Raw genomic sequence first — 18038 nt, 5'->3', positions numbered from 1 at the left:
GTTTATGAGACAACAGTAATATCTCTTCACATGGGCATACAAGTTGAATTTAACCTTCACCCTATACAAATTTTTTTTTTACTGGAAAAGTACAAGTAAAGCGCTAAATATTATTTTCTTGGTCAAAGAGTAATAAAAATGATAGGCCATTATATAATTTGTTCAAAATAACCATACTGTAAGGAATAGATTAACTTCTCTCATCTGTCCACCAAAACATCAAATAGAAAGAGTATTTCCAAAGCAATATTGTCTACAGAAGTTGCAGCATTAGGCAGAGGTTTATGGTAATTATTGTAGTTATCATGCAGATTTTATGCTTTTATGGAGTAATATTGCAGAGACCTTGTAATCTGCGGGTAACAACATTTCTCAAGAGGAAAAAAGGACCCATTCCTTTTAAAAGCATGCATGTTTCATGTGAAATCTCCCAGCTTGTTCTGAAAGTTATTGAAGAGCTGAAACACAGTGAAACCACTAGTGGTTTTTTTTGCCTAGGGGTTGCAGAATGGTGCTCCAGGGATGGAGTTGTGTGAAGGCACAGAGGATGCAGGGGTGGTTCACACCCCAGTAAAATTTACATTCACCATAAGCATATTGGTGATTGTAACAGGAGGGACAGTCCTGGGGATTTGTTGCACTGCCTGCCACGTTTCATTTTGAGATGTTACAGCCCTGTTGGTGTTAGGCAGATTGCTTTCCCCAAAAAGGGTTTTCCTTCTCTCAGTTTCTCCGAGAGTCATCTATCCTGAGTTTCACTGCGTACACTGTTGCATATCAAATAACATATTAAGCCACATTTTCTGCCTTCTGACCCCTTTGATCTGTGTCACTTCTCTCTGCCATCCACCCAGTGCAGTTACAATTACTTCAGCTGGTTCTGCAGTGGTATGGGGTTCTGCATTAAGGTGAAACTCTTCCTGTGGTTTTGAACAAGGAGGATATATTTGAAATCACTGCCTCTTGTGATGCTTACAGAATAAGCTGAGAGTTTTTGTTACCACCTTCTTTGCTTTGATGCATGTGGAAAGGATAGAAATAATTTTATTTGGTGCTCCCTGAGGTACAAGTAAGGTTCCCAAGCATACATAAAAGAAAAAATATTTGCCATCTATTAATGACATTTTTTGATTTTTTTTTTTAGATTAAAAAAAAAGTGAAAAAAACACTTGGGTTAATATGATGTGTTGCTGAGCTTGAGATGCATCCATTCTTTGTTGCTTCTAGAATAATGCAGCATATGGTGGTTATTGCTGGCTAAAAGAAGAGGCCCAATTTTAATTCTGACAGTAATCATCTGCCTTTTTTGTGACTTACAAAGGCTGATGAGAAATGGATTTAGAATATGGGATTTGAATTTTATTACCTTATACTCTCTTAAAAGGGAGCTTTAAATTGTCACTTCTTTATAGATGTGGGTGTGCTGGAGCTGTAATATTAATGGGAGCTGGACACAGCTGGTGTTGGTTAGGATCATCTTCTTGAGGAGACTCCACCATGTGACTGCAGAACAGAGAGAAATGTATTTTTTTAGGTGTTTAGAGTAGTTGAAATTAATCAATTAGGCCTGAAATTGTAATTTTGAGATGTAATGTATTTATAACATAGAATGTCTAAAAGATATTTTAGTTCATGATTAAGAACTGAAATGAGGAGGGAAACCCTGGAGGTGGTGATAATTAAGCTCAGATGGAAGAAAACTGTTTAGATGGGGGAAATAGAGACCTCTACAACCTTTTCAAAACTGTACTTTGAGTTTGCCTTGCATCCTGCCAGGAAGTTGCTGAAGACTCAGTGTTCAGAGGGATATTTTGCTGTTTTGTAAAATTTTGTTATTTCCAGTGTTATGCTGAAGTAATAGAGGAGGGGATTGACAAGGAGAATAAAATTCATGGATGGGAGCTTCCATGCTCTTTCAAGAATGCTTGGTGTTTTCCAAAAGGATTAAATCTCTTGACCTCATGAATGCTTTCAGATACTTTTCCTATTTCCTTCCTATACCTTTCAAACATAAACAAGCCTCTTCTGTACTTGACTTTGCTTCTCCTCTTGGTAATTTTTGCATGGTGAATAGTCAGATTCTCTCTTCACCACCATCACATTTTTCTTGAATAAAATCAATATCAGGTTCCTCAAGGCAAAATCTCCTTGTTCTTTTGAGGTTTTTTTTGTTTGTTTGTTTGTTTTTTTGTTTGTTTTTTTTTTGTTTCGTTTTTTGGTTTTTTTTAAATACAAGCTGTATTCTCTCTCTTTTTAAACTTTCATCCTTGGGCTTCCAGGTTTCAGTCAATGTTTTTTTATTGTTCTTTGCACATTTTCCTTAATTTTCACTGTTGCTTGTTCCTGTTCAGTCTTCTCTGCAATAATTCTTCCAAATTCTCATCCTTTCTTCCTGTGTTTCCTCTGTGGCTGCCTTCCGCATTTGTTGCCTTGACCTGTATTTTCGTGTTGATGACATCTAAATTTCCTTTGAAATCTTTTTGTGTTTCTCTTGCCTTTTCTTTCCTTGTTCTGGTTACCTCCAGCTCAGTCCCAGTCACTTTTAACTTCCCCAGCTGTGTTGCCATTCTCTGGACATGCTCCAGCCCCTCAATGTCTTTCTTGTCATGAGGGGCCCACACCAGGATTTGAGGCATGGACTCACCAGTGCTGAGTACAGAGGGACAATTACTGTCCTGGTCCTGTTGGCCACACTATTGCTGATACAGGCCAGGATGCCCTTGGCCTTCTTGGCCACCTGGACCATGTCCAGTAGCTCTCATCCCAAGCCATCTACAGTCATGGCCTTGCCTCCAATCCCTTATCTGCTCTAGTAACAGCTCACTTGCTCCAGCTTCACATGGAGTACAGGGGAGAGAAGAAAGTGAAAACTGCAGCATTTTCCCTGTTTGGCTTCCTTGCATATGGTGAAATATGGAAAGTAGGAGCTTGTGCTCTAAAAAATGTAAAGGGGAAGCAAATCTGTTTTTCCCACAGCCTTGTTGAAAAAAGGAAAGGAAAAGGGGGTGGAAAGAAAGGCAGGGAGACAGCAACAAGTACTTGAGAAGCTCTGCCCAGAGGAGCTTGGTGAGGAGAAGGGTGTGATGGCACCTATCTGCCCAAAGAGGCATTGAGTGCTGCTGCAGCAGGACTTCCACTTCTTCCCAGTCTTGCCTGTATCACTAATGCTGATGGTGTGAGCAATAGCTGTGTGTATTGGGATCAAGCACTACCTCTTGCTTGACAGTCACACCAAGCACAATGGTTTTGGCTGTAGCCTAATGAGAGAAGGGTCTGACTAGAGAAGGTAGTGCAGATCAGAGCCAAGCCCTCTACTGTTGGGCAGCTGTTGAGGCAGAGAGATCAGTTCATATTGCTGAGCATGTAGAGTGTAACAGGAACTAAAGCATCCATCTATACAGTCATCTTATAGATAGTTTACAATTAAAAGTTAATTTACTGTTGAAGTCCTGTAAAATGATGCATGCAAAATGCTGATGTATAGATTTGCATTGTGGGATGACAGGCAACACACAAAGTGAGTCACAGCCATCTCATGCTGCCTCTCCCATGCCCATTTTATGTAGCAGTCATGAACATGGATTAAAAGGAAGCAGTAAAAAATTGAGTAGTAGTTAAAACAGTGTTGAAGGAATTGTTAAACTTGCTTAAGTCCATCCCACTAATATATCTTCTATATATATATAGTTAATATATATATAGTTAGTTAATATATATAGTATAGTTAATATATAACTCTATATGTTCTATATCCTTTGGGTTTATCTGTTCCCATCTAGTTTATACAATATTTCTATTGCAGTCATAAATAATTTTAGATACTACTTTAGTGGTTTCTAAGCTCAGATTCAAAGTGGATGTGGCACATAGTGCCTCCTGAAACCTGCTACCTGCTCTGCAGTATACATTTCTCTTTATATTTACTCAAATAGAAGTGGATATAGTGTTTTCTTCTCAAATTTTTGGTCTGACTCCTGTGACTCTGACTCCAGTAAGTAATGCCAGTAGCATGGGGAGATGGATCTGACAGGGCTGAAAACTAACAGCATGTCAGACGCTTTTCTCCAATGAAGGCTATAGATCAGAGCTAGGAATCTGCTGGAGCTGGAGAGGGTGACAGGGGAATAACATCCCTTTCTCTTCCATCGACAGGGGTAATAACTCCTGGCTCCCTAGGGACAGATTGTAAAAGCCAATAGCCAGAAGCTGTGAAGCAGGGAGGGTAGAAGAATTGAAAATTAAAGAGGGAGTGAAAATTTTGTGTAAGGCTTTAGTGAGATGTTGGAATAAACCATCAAGTGTCATTCTTTTAATTGCCTTATTGTTGACAGGGTTTTTGCAATGTTGCATTTTATTAGTTTATAGAGTTAAAATACTAGTAAAATACTAGGTAAAATGATTAAGATATACCATTCATGCTTTTATATGTAGCTAGGCATTGTGTATTCTATGCCATTATTATTGAAAATATGTGGAAAAAATGTTTTGCAAATACTGCTTTAAAATGAAATAAAAAACTTCTGTTAATATTACATACATAGACATATTTTGAGCATGGTGATGCTGTACACTGTATAAAAATCTGATCATTAATTTAAATGACTGTGTGATTTATAGGTGCTATCTCCATGTATAAAATTCCATGTTGTTGAATTTTTCATAGTTCACTAGCATTTAAACTTTGGCTGCCTTTGTGTCCAGGAGGAGTGTTCCAGTGCTGACGGATTTTACTAATGTTATGATACCTGCATTATACTGTGAGTCTTTAATTCATTTCTTTGTGGAGCAGTAGCTTTTAACAGGTTAATTACAAACACTTAAAGAAGCAGAACCATAATAAAAAGGCACGGCTCCTGCACTTTTAAGAAATAGAAGTGCTTTAAAGTGGTATTTTTTATATGAGTTGTTCTTGCTTAGTTTTTAAGGTGTGACTGGTGTTTAGTTAAATCTTTTACAGACTCAGTTCACTGAAGGTGACAGAAGTACTCACTTGAGCTCAATGAAAAGTAGACATGACAGTAAATTTTTCAGTCAGAGACAGGAGATCTTGTTATAGGAGTCAGTATGGGGGTCAGGGCAGAGCCTGTTGATGATTGAGGAAAAGAGAAGTAAATTCATTCTGCTTCATGCACTTTGTCAAGTGCCAGTAGCTTACCATTGAGAACTAGTCACCCGTTCTAGTCTTACGGCCCTAGAGGTCACTCATTTGATATAAATCATAGCACTGCATAGGCTCAGCAACCTATTGCCATTCCAGATGAAATAAAAAGAGAGGAATGCTTCATTCTGAATTAAAATGGCTGTGAATATCCCACCACATGTTGCTGTTTAATGCAATATGTGGTTAGATATTGATCTCCAAAATCAAGTCATTAAAATGTGCAGTTTTTGTTTATTGGAATGAAGCAATTAAATGGTTCAGTTATGCCAGACCTTACCTTTTCTGATGAAAACTATTGATTTCTTGCCACAGCTTTATAAGCGACAATGTTTTTGATTACTCTTGACAAACCTCCTTGGAGTGTTAATTAAAATTGTACCAGATGAGCAGGTGTGGGAGATCATTAGATCGCCCGGATCACACACTGTACTTCATATTCTGCAGCCTTGCATAATGAATAGGGCACAAGAGGGGAAAAACAATATCTTCATCAGCAGAATTAGCATCTTCTCTCTCTTTTCTTTTTTAACTAGGTGACATTACATTTTACAGTACATCCATTTATCATTTATTGAACAATTCTTCTGAATCTGATTAAATTAAATTTCTTTTGAAATATTACATTGGTACAAAAATGCAAAAAATTAAATACTCAAGTAGTTTGTGTGTGAATGCTCATAAACTTTCAATACCCACTCCATTCTTTCAAAAACAAACCAGAAACTTTGACATTTTCTGAGATAAGACATTTTTAATAATGTCTGCATTTTTCTTTTGCTTAACTATGTGATTGTATAAAATAGCATGAGAACTATTGATTATATTGTTTTCAAAGAACAACTTATTTCATGATTTATTAATTTACCATAGATTTCTTGTCTGATATAATAGTAATTGGTTGATAATTTTTTTAAACCTTAATATTATGCTAAGAAAATAAGTGTGTTGTAGTTGTGCTGTACAGTACAAGGATGGCCTTTGCTACTGATTATGAAGCCTGTGCAGGGCTGTTCTTTTGACTAGGCAGTGTAAGGGAAAAAAATAGGAGCAAAAAGAACTCAGAAAAGGATGTAATATAATTAAGGATGGGATATTCATTTGGAACAACAGAGGGAAATGGGCAGAATATGCGATCATAAACTTCTTGGCCTGTAAATAAATAGTTTCTATTAACATCACAGGTGAGTCCCAGTCATCAGCTGGAAGTTTATGTGGTATGCTTGTAGCTCAGGCCAAGTCTTATTGAACTGTCAGTTTGGGACTCAGAGGCTTTAAGCTGAAAACAAAAAGGGGGATAATAAAGAAAAGAAATACTTTGAATAATACTTGGAAAAAGGCAGTGCTTGGGCACGAGCAGTGTTTGGGATAGGTGTTCTCTGAAAGGGAGCCAGGTAGACATCATATGCCCTTTGACTAAATTGCCTTCTCTGTGCCTGTCTGTCTTTCTGGAAATGAGATAAAACTTACTGTTTGCAGTTGCAGTTCTTAGTACTGCAGCAGTTATTTAATGCTAATAAAATTATTTGAAGTCTTAGCATAACTGTAAATTCAAATCACAAACGAGATTGGCATTTCTTAATGATTAATTAGCTGTGCATTATGCTTTAGAAAATCTGTCCAAAATGGGAATAATACTGATAACAGGCAGTCCTGTGTTAACTGTGGCTATTGCAGAATTATAAAAGCTAGCACATTGCAACAATGGAAGAGAAGGTTCAGAAGTCACCTACACATTGGAAATGTGGGTGTATTGTTGTCTTCTAGCAGAAATCCAGCTGGATGAGTTGAGTGGTCCCATTGATTTAGGTGAGCAATATGAATGAGCTGGATATTACTAACTCCAGCCATAGTGACTCCTTTGCAGTAGTAGAGGTCTATATTTGAATGTTGTAATTTGATCATGTTTTTGAGCTTCAATGGAGAATGTGTTGCTCACTTATATTTTTGACCTGATTCTCTAAGTTGTGGGTATTTTTGAAGTTATGTAAAGCATTCTTTAAATAATGAATTTACTATGATGACTTCATTCACAGCCATTTTTTCTTTTAGTTACATTTGAAAAGGATGACATTAATTCAAGTGCATATAATTTGCAGGACAATTTTCTGTAGATTTCAAATATAATTTGGAAGTTCTCTCAGTAATCTTTTTAGAAAAAGGTATTTCTATTCCTATTACTGATTTTTTTTTGGGTTAGACTGAAAGAAAAGGATGTTATTTCCAGAGTGACAGAAATTGCCATGCACATAGTGTTTGCTTGTTAGCTTCAGAGTGGCTAAAACAAGATTCATCCTTGCAGGATGGTTTAACATGGATACCTCTAACAGCCAGTGTTACTTGGTACTCTTTGGAATAGCCTTCAGGAGGCTGTTAAAGCAGAATGGAAACTAGTATGTGCTCTCAGCCCCTGTCAGAGCTGAGGTATATTGTGGAAACCTTGAAGTGTTGCTGCCTCTGTGCTACCTTTTTGGTGGATAAATAGGATGCTGCAGCAACTTGTAAGAGTCAAACATACAAGAGCTAAACTTTGCAAGAAAAAGCCAGTGACAAAAAAGATGACATAATGAAACAGTATAACTGAAAGAGAAAGAAGATCATATCCTATGAGCATTTAGGGTGGGGTTTTTTCCCATGTTTTTCAATACGTTTGTGCCTGTTGATTTGAGATTTAAAAAGTAAATAATATTTTAACTGGTATTCCAAACGTATCACGTGATTTAGTAAATAGTAATACTTCCACAGGTGGAAAACCAGTTCTGCACTATATGATCAGCACCCTAAGAAAAGACTGAGTGCAACAATTTCAGGTTTTTTACCCAAAATTTGAAAATACTTTTTTTTTTATGTGAGTACATCCAAATAAGCTTTCAGAATTTTGCCTTTTTTGCTTTCCAAAAGTATTAGCTGTATAAAACTGAACTGAAGGGGTATTTATGTAAAGATACAGAAGAGTAGTAATAATAATAATAAATAATAATAATTTCTGCTTTATATAGTTCCTTTAATTTCAGGAGTTAAAGCATTTCACCATCACAATTTTATTACAATCAGTGATTAAATGTGAAATGGGCAGAGTACCTGAAATACAGCTTTGATTGCCAACTATCCAAAATGTAGGCAGCATATAATGTACTGTATTATTGGATAGGCATGGGAAAATCTCCATGCTTCTAACTGTTGATTTCCTATCTTTTCTTCAGAACAATTACATCAGTGTGTTTATAAGTATTTTTTTTCTTTTGTGGCATTCCCATGGCTGTTAGCCACATTGCATGTAAAACGAGTGAAACCTGGAATCTCTCAGGATTAGTGGTTCTCTTTCTTCTTTGCTCCATATTGAAAATCGTTCCTGTCAGCTGGTGTTCTCCAAGCTGCCTGGAAGAACTTTGGCATAGTTTTCCTAACCTTTCAAACAGTAAAAGCAAAACCCTGCTTTGATTTAAAAAAAAAAAAAAAAAAAAAAAGGCAAAAAAAAGCCAGAGGCCTTTGGCCCCGAGCCATTAAGGATGCAGGCGACTGCTCTGCGGTCTGACAGTGTATTCCACAAACCCCTGCAAAGTTCTCCTCGGGGTCCCTGGAGTGGCTGAGGCACTTTGCTTGTACTTGACATATATCAACTGTCACCCGACAGCAGTCGGTGCTGCACTGAACACAATGGAACATCCAGATGGTCTAAACAAAGCCAGCAAATGTTCACTGCTATTAAAAGCTGTTTACATCAACTTCCAGTATTTCATGTGCTGAAGTTTATATTGTGTCACTATTGGGGTGCTTAGCTCCATCCTCAGTTCGGATCAGAGATTTCTAAACTATTGTTGCTTATATGTTAAAATAACATTCTGAATATGCCTCACATACATGCCACTGAACTTTTTTTTTTCTTTTAAATAGGAAATTGGTCATTGTATGCAAATCACATGCTTTCAAATACTGTAATTGATTGTCCCATCTAATTTCCCCTTGCTTTTCCCCCAGTAGCCTCTTTCCAGCACCTCCCCCCAGCACATGCATGTCCTGCTTCATGCTGTTCCTCTCGGGCACACAGCTGGGGTGATGCTGGGCTGGGCTGTGTCACTGCCTCAGCACAGGGTGCCCCCACTGCTCACTGGCCAACTGATGGAGGTGTTGGTGCATGCTGTGGTTTGCTTTCGTCCCTGAGATACTGAGACATCTCCTGCTGTCCTGTTAGTGATGAACACATGTAGGTGACAAATGGACATCTTACACCTCCTTCCTCTGACCCTTCTTCTTGGTGTCTGCTTTACTGGAAGTCCACATCCCCGACTTCTCCTTGCAGAAATAAATTAATTGGTGGGACACAAGCTTAGCTCAGTCTATTGTTTTTCATGAGGCTGCAATAAAATTCTTAGGAAGACTGTTAATGAGGAAATAATTTCAAAACACTGCTGTATTTTGCAGGTGTGATTTCGGGTTAATTGTATACCATTCTTGAGAAAAATGACCAAAAAGTGATTAAAGCACTAAAAATATCCTTTAACTGCAGTGATTTAAAGGATTGAGAAATATAGTATTCTTTCAAATATATGAGTGAAAGATCACATGCAAGCTGTTACCCATCTGTGGAGTATTTGTTTGCAAAATAAAAAACAACTGTTTTTTCAATTAATTTTAAAATGAAACTTTAACTAGCTTTCCCTCCTCCCCACAAGTACCAGATTGAGGCATTAGAGGAGATCAAATTCAATCCCTAGCCTTTCCAGGTAAGAACTTCTTCTTTGGTTTGCACCCTGTACATCTAACTATTACTGGTCACCATGGTAAAATAATAAAATAGGAAAAAAAAGAAACCTGGAAAACATTTTTAGACCACAAGAATCTAATATTGGCATTGACTATTTCTTTATAATACCATTTGTGTTTATCCTAGCATATATCACTCATCTGCATGTTAGTTTTAGCACTAACTTTCACAAAATGGACAAAAACATGCTTATTTCTTGTGAGAGAGACATCTCATGACACTTGATAGTTTTTAAATAGAGCTCTGCAGCACCATAACAGAGCTACTCCAAACATGTTCTGAAGGTCTATATGGAGTATGCTAGCAATATTCTTTCTAAGATATTTATACTGTGGAGAAGATTTTTAAAGCTGTAAATGTATGAATGAACGATTGAAACTGTCTGAATCTTGCTTGGTGTTTTAAAAATCTTACAAAACAGAGGTACTTCTAATAAAATGTAGTGTTTTACAGAACTATTTTCTTTTCTGACAACAGCATATGACCATAGTGTAAGTAAAAAATACTAAATTTTACTAGTTGTTTTCACTATTAGTTGCGAAGGAGATATGGCAAATAGTGCATTTTCCTGGTGTGTTCTAGCTGATACAAGACCAATTCCTGTTCTCAGCAGCTTTGAACATGAGGTTTCCAGATTCAAATTTGATTTGCAAAACTTTTTCAAGTCAGTTCCATTTCATTCTGAGCTTTATTAAATATTTAACGTTAGGCTATGTATTTGAAAATCTTGTTTGTAGAATTTCCCCCTACATTCCCCAAAGTGTTGCAGAGAACCAGAACAAACTTCCCTGTTTTTCATGTTCTCATTATTTTTTTGTTGCATAGCTAGATCTCCTTTCCATAATCTGTTGTACAAAGACCAAATCCTTGGCTTGGCTAACATCCTTAGGAATAAATTTACTGCTGTTCCTGAATTTCCTTCAAGTATCCACAATGCTCATGTTGTTTTCAGAGATGAAGCGACTCCTTACAGACACCGTTATCTGCAGTGACATGGAAGGGGCCTGATACATCTCTCTTTTATGAAAGGTCTGTAATTCACCTCATTGTCCTTAGTATTTCTGGTTATTTTCCTGTCCTGGTAGGTAAACAGCACTGCTCTGCATGGACATCAGCTCCTGGCATTATGGTGAGCTTTGTGTGGAGGACACATGATCTGGAAACATCAGGGTAAGGGTTTTGCATAATGAGGTTGCACAATGTTCAATTCTTATGGGGTCAGTGCATCAGAAATGTGAAATACATAGAAGAAGTAGGGTTAAGCCCTGGTGGTACTGAAGGCATAGCATTTGAAATTTCTGGAAAGTGAGTCTAGTTCCTATATTATGTTGGAACATGACAATAAAAGAACTGAATATTGTTCTGCATTACAAAATGATTAATCTCTGATGTTTCCATCCCAGGGAGTTTATTGCCAAAACTGTAGGAAGTGGATGCATAAGGAAATGTTTTACAATAAAGATGACATCATTAATCTTCAGTATTTCTCTAAGCAAAACCTTTCTTGACCATGCAGAATGATAGAGAAAGAAATATTTTACTAAAATAAAGGAACTCTGAGAGGTATCAGGACAGAACTCTCTTACAAAGCCATGGTTTTCATGTTTGACAGGGGTCAAGCTTCGTGCCCGGTGTTGTAGATGAGCCTTTTGGAGCCAGACTGTCAATCCAAGCACAAGCTGCTCTGTTTCCTGTTTATGCCTGTGCAGAGTTACACATCCTGACTCGCTTGCCTTCAGCTGCAGGTTTTTCCGCACTCCCTAGGAGATTTCTTCCTTAAAATGGTTTGTTATTTATCATTTAAGTAAGCCATTGGAATTTTGTTAATTCCTGTTTTATTTAACACATGCAAAATGGTGTCATTAGCTAAAGGAAGATAATGTTAAGGTAGTAAGAGTTACTGATACTACTAATTAAATGACCTTTGCAAAACAAAATCTGATGAGCCTATGCCTGAATGTAGAGAACTGATGCCAAGTTTACTGCTTCACAGAGGCCTGGCCTATTGTATATCTGACCTGAGGTTATCAGCAATTGAAACCTGGTCTAGTAATTTAAAAATAAGCTTTTTGTATATTACACATTTCCATTTTTCCATCTGTCATAAGATTAATTAAACATGTTTCAGCATAAAGGGACATTCTTAGAAGAGCAGTTTACTTGGTATGTTTATAAGGGTTCTCCATGGACAGAGATTGTAAGAATTTATTGTTCAGCAGTATAGTTCCTAAGTAGCCTTTTTTTTTTTTTTTTTTTTTTTTTTTTAATTCCCCCATCCAATAAAATGGACTGAAAACCAAAGATATCTGACAGTTCTTGGTGCTTTGTCCTTTCTTTCTAAATTGTAGCAATATTATTAAAGAAATAATTATTGAGAAATAATTCTGATTATTGCCAGGTTAGGGCTATCAGAGTTGTTCTGCATTGGCTAAGTCATACTTTTCTTTAAAGTTTTACTAAATCTAATGGCCTTTCTTAATAGGTACCAAAGAGCTTTTGTTAATGGCCTGTATGCCTGGCTTAAAAGCTAAAGAAGGGTAGTTACTGAGGAAGGAGATTGCTAATTAGGCCTTACTTCCAAGCAAATTTGGATGCTGTTTGATAAAATGACTGACAATGAACTACATATTCCTCCCTTCACCTCTTTTGTTGCTTTACTCTAATTAGAAATTAGATCTTTAACACATGCTACACTGATTGATATAAAAAGACCATATTGAAGTTGGGAGGGATTTTATTACTTTAACAGTGGACTTTCCCATAAAATAATTGATCTATGGCATGAGCAGAGTGAGTGTGTAATAAAAAGTCATAGTACATTGAACCAGCATAATTGCAAGGAAAAAAAGAGCATTTTGCAGCTTTTCTGGAAATCTGACAGAATTAGGAGAAGCCATATTTTCACTGGACTCAGTAGGAGCAGAACTGTACATGATCTTCAGCTGGAGTCAGTTGGCCTAGTTTCAAAGTTAATGGTCTTTTTGGCCTTTACACTATCAAATAATATAACCTGTGAGATACTGATGAAGACTGGCAAAAATAGCAACTGTAATGAAAATGAAGAATTTCTTCCTTTGATCACTTATTCCTAGTTTGTGAATAACTCCATTAAACTTAGTAGGACTACCTATGTTTATTAATATGGTTTCTATTGGTATGGTATCTAAGTACTTCCCAAGAATTAATGGGTTTTAATTTAGTGATACCACTATGAGGCACAAAAGTCTCATTGTTCCCATTTTAGGAGACTGAAACTAAGTAACTTTATGCATTGATTTGTATAACTTAGTGTAAGCCTCTTTGAGACATCTTAATTCCTTGATTTTCCCACTCCTATCTCTGAGGCGGGCCCAGCCACTCCCCCTAGAAACTTAAGCACCAAAGATTCACACTTGAAATCTTTGTTCTGAACTTTGTGCCCATTCAAAACTCCCCCTCTCCCCACAAAAAGAAAACCCAAGGCAAACAAAAAACCCCATACAAACCACCCCAATCCACAAGCCAGCTTTGGAAAAGTCATTACACAAAAAAATCTTTCATATACACAACTGAATGAATTCCTTTTCTCCCAAAGGTCGATTATATTTAATGATAGAGCTGAGGTTTAGAAATTTGGTTTTAATAGATGTTAAACTAATCATTAAATGCAATCAGGTTTGTATCCTATGTTGTTGAAGTCAAAAGGGTAGTCAGAGGCTCTTTGCAGACATTCCCTGTTGTCTTGATAAATTTTCTTAAATAACAGCTGATGAGAATATTTATATATTGAATAATGTCAGTATTGTTTGGCTATCTTTTTCTGTCTTTATCATCATTTATTGTTTGCTTCTTACATTATAGATGTACCTGATACATATTACAGAAAATAGCATTTTAAATGTTTTTCCTCATTTGTCTTCTAACTACCTGTAAGATCATGAAAACACCCTGCAGCATCCAAGTTAACTTTAGAAGGGTTAAGCAGCAATTCCCATGGTCACCATGTTCACATTGTGAGATGCATCAACACACATGTTTTGTCTATCAATCCAAAAGAATATCCCATTTAGGGCTTTTCCCCCATAGTAATCAAGGCTGAAGACAGCAAAACAGCATTCCCTTTAGAGGATGCAGCAACAACATGAACTCAACCATTGTTAAAAACTAAGCTCTGCTACCAGTTCCTTTTTGCAGTGTATTGTAGTGTGACTTCAGTTTCCTACAGTGAAGGCAGCCAAGGCAAAAAGTACAAGATGGCAGAATGATGTAACAAAAATGTGCTGCTCTGCATAAAGCTCCTGAGTTTCAGACTTGCTGCTGGTCAAAGCTGGCCTATTGACCCCTGTCCACTCTAGCTGAGTAAACCTGCAGGTCTTTGCTAAGGTATGTTTGCAGCAGGAAAAGTCTTGGGCTCTAATTAAATGCTGAAGGCATGCAAATAGGCTTTCCAGATGTTTTAGTTAATCTAATTAATATAAATCTGAGCCTAATGCCTTCCTTTATTTTGGAGGTGAAAGAAGTGTTGTGAAATACTTGAATCTTTGAAAATGGTATTAAAACATGGTATTTGTTTTTCTCCTTTGTTTTACACTATTTTTTTTTCTTTTGCTTATGAAAAAATTCATTTTGCCTCCAAGAAGCATTTTGGCTGCCTTTTCCTAGAAAAAGGAATTGGCTGGCATAAAAGCAAAGAGCCTGTGGATTTGGCAAGAGGATAAACACAAAGATTTCTCTTCGATTTGCAGTAGAATATTGCATTATGAGAAACATGAATAGTAATCTCACTTTCATGCACCTTGGGATGGCTTGCTGGAGACCACTCAATTTTACTTCAAAAACCAACCAAATAAAACCAAGGCAAACAAAACAAGGTATGTTCACAGCTTTGTTTTAAAATATCATAGGCATATTTTTACTAAGGACACAGTTTTGACAGCCTTTTCTTTGTAGAATTCGCATCTACTCTGATCCTTTGATAAAGGCTAATTTTTCCAGGTTGCTTTGCTTTTGTTTAGTTTATTTTTTTTGTTCAGAATTCTTAACCTTTTCATACTTTCAGTGTATTTTTAAATTATTGCAAAAATTCCCCTTCCTTCTCCTGTGGCTAAGCAGGAAGCCAGCAGGATACCAATACTGCTTACTCACGGAAATTAAAAACAAAACAATAGGTAAGAAAAATAAAGAAATAGAACAAACAAGAGACACTATCTTTTCTGTTAAAGCTTAATGTGTTGTGCACTGGTTATTCAATATACTGGAGCTTAAAGTATTGAAACTTCCACAGGAGAGTTTCTGCAGAATTTGGCTCTTAGTTATTTCACTGTCTGCAACTGAAACATGGAGTTGAACTACTAGTCTGTCTGTGTGCCCAAAATCCAGGGGAAAAAAGCAGTAAGTCAGCAATGGTAGCCTTGCAGCCCAGAGTCCAAGTTTAAGGGGTGATATTTTTTGGAGAGAAATTCTGTTTATTAGTTTATTTTTGTCATACCCCTGCAGATGCCAGTGTTTATGGGGCTCCCCAGGCAGCATAGGTGATGGCAGGCTGTCTGGACATGTGTGTTCATCCTACCCTCAATGTATGACGTGTCTCACTCTTGTCAAGTCTTTCCTGAGGTACTTGGACTCCTTTCCCCAAGCAGAATTGCAGTGTGTGCCAGGAGAGCACTGTTCTTTGACTGAACCAGCCCAGACAAAGGCACAAGCATGTCCCCTTAACCTGCTTGTGCTGGTTAAGAATGCCTCAGGGAGAAAGAAGAGGGGGAAGTATGCTGCCACCTTCTTTTCCCTTTCTTCCAATGATGTGGTGATGTGACCAAGTTGCCTATTTCCCCTTGAATCAAAATAAACCTAATTAGGGAGGCTATTTGAAACATCTTCTAATGTAATTACTTAATTTCATTTATGTAACTTGTATCTCATCTCTCCTTCAAAAACATTGATTCCAAATTCTCAGTCTCCTGTTTTTCTCCAAAGTTGCCTATCTTTTATTCTCTTAAATTTTCATTTGTAATTTCATATAATTGGAGACTTGTATCCAATTCAACACCTTCTCTCTAGACTTTGGATAAATAGACTTCTCCATTTGCCACTGACGTGTGTGAAGAACAGCTCATAACATGATTGAACTCCATTGATTTTTCATAAATGTTTAATATGCTGATACAGGTCAAAAGCATTGCAAAATTTGTTATAAATTCCTGTGGTAATCTGAACAATACAGTAGGGAGAGCTGGCACCAGAGGAATTTAAATACATGTTGAATTACATGAAGGATAACAAGGACTTGAAACTTTTTGGTTAATCAGTTTTAATATTGTGCTTCAGATTATGGGATTTATAACATTGCATGGCTCTCCTTGTTTATGTTTTGTATTTGTTTACAGGTGATTTGCTTATAACTGCTTTAGTAGGAAACAGATCTCAGAAAAATACTTTAATTGCCTCCCAAAAAAAGGAAAACTCAAATTTACATGTGAGCCCACTTTTCACTGTAATAGTTGACTAGCATTGCATGGATCCATTCAAATAAGGTGAAGTTCCAGTTGTGCTACAATTTTTTAATCAAGTCTGGGCAGAACTGTCTGATAAGTCCCCTGAGCTGGTTGCAGTATGAGTTAGGTCATGTTTGAAAATTGCCTGGACAAAATGCAGAGCCAGTGGTACATCAGTTATAGAGGTCTTTTGGGCTTACAGTGCAGAAAACACCCATGCAGAAAACCTCAGTAGCTTCTCCAGGAGCTTGGAGATTGCCCCCAGGCCCCATCCCCTTCTCTGCGCTGGTCGGGACCTGTGACCGCGGTGGGGGAAGCCTCGTGTGGCCCATGGCTGCTGCTGAGCTAGTGGCCACAGGCCAGAATTGTGATCTGACCACTGGCCACGTCAGTCTGGTGTGTCATCCCTCAGGACATGAATCTTTCATGAGCAGCAAACCCTTTTTATGGCTTAACTTTGTTCCTTGATCGTGCAGACTGCAGAGGAACAGGATGTTTATTGTATGTACAGTGACTGTTCCCACTGAAGAGGGGCTGCCTTTAGAATGGCCACGGCTCCTTTGGAGGAAAGTACCTCCCATACCTTGGAACAGTGGTGTAGGTGTGGGTCCTGAGGACCTCTAGTGTGTGCTGTGTTCCTCCCAAATGCACTAAGAATAGAATTTATTGCAAGTAAGGCACCATGTTTAATGTAATCCTCAGGTCAGCATGATCAGATGAAGTCTCACAGGATATGGTAAAATTCTTCTCATCATCATCTTCTTATCATCTAGCCGATGTTTCTGTGTCATATGTACCATACAGATGGCTTCATGAAAAGGTGTTCAATTTCAAAATCAAATTCACAAAATATAGTTTGTTGAGAACATTAGTAAGCTTAGGCCACAGGTTTTGTGGCATGGTGCAAGTATCCTTTTAAGATAACCAAGAATGCCAACTTCCATATAGATCTAACACACTGAAAAATGAGCCATGTGCTCCCTTGCTAGCTGGGCAGTATAAGTGGGGAGAGTGCAGTGTGTGAATCCAAAACCCTCTGGAAAGCATTTTTTATAGCTCCAATAAAGTCCTCTAGCTAGTTCAGTGTTTGCTATTGACACCAAAGACACCTGAATATTCCTTAATGTACTGAAATGTCCCACAGGGTCACTAGTAAGAATTGTGCATTTTCTGGTATGGCACACAGTTTTTAAAGGTTCCTCTCTATTATCATCTTCATTGCTGTCCTACAGATGAAAAAACAGTCAATTTCCTCTTTGCTTTATGCGCTGCCTCAGTGCAATGGCCGTGTTCCAGTGTGATGCACTCAAAGTGTCAAGTATGAACCCGAAACTGGGGGGAGGATTCTGCAGGAGCTATAAATTCCCTCTTTTCCAGAGGTGATTTCTGCACTCACCCTTGGTGTGCAGAACTTATTTCTGTGCTTGGGTTAATGTTTAGGTTTTCTTTATAGGTCATCTTTTATTCTAAAAACTAAATAGAAATTCTTCTGTTCATCTATTAAATTTGTGGGTTCTGTGTACTGTACAATATGTTTAAGGGAGGGGAGATATTCTTTTGTGAATTATGGTTCTTCAAGTGAATTGGTTTTTTCTCTATAACCTTTCCTGTCAGTGCCTTCAGAAAGGCAGTCCAGCAATCACTT

At 37.5% G+C, this 18038-nt stretch overlaps 1 long non-coding RNA gene across 1 annotated transcript in view; it reads left to right on the top strand.

The window, feature by feature from the left end:
• LOC138113891 (uncharacterized) overlaps nt 1-12214 on the top strand; it is a 46538-nt gene extending 34324 nt beyond the window's left edge. Inside the window, exons 3-5 of the long non-coding RNA XR_011152378.1 lie at nt 9832-9882; nt 10876-10952; nt 11536-12214. This is a non-coding gene — a long non-coding RNA (uncharacterized lncRNA). The remainder of the gene's footprint in view (nt 1-9831; nt 9883-10875; nt 10953-11535) is intronic.
• Nucleotides 12215-18038: the final 5824 nt, after the last annotated feature.

This window comes from Aphelocoma coerulescens, chromosome 8 (assembly GCF_041296385.1).
Source record: "Aphelocoma coerulescens isolate FSJ_1873_10779 chromosome 8, UR_Acoe_1.0, whole genome shotgun sequence".
NCBI classification, from domain to species: Eukaryota; Metazoa; Chordata; class Aves; order Passeriformes; family Corvidae; genus Aphelocoma; species Aphelocoma coerulescens.
This window is presented reverse-complemented; position numbering and strand designations above follow the sequence as displayed.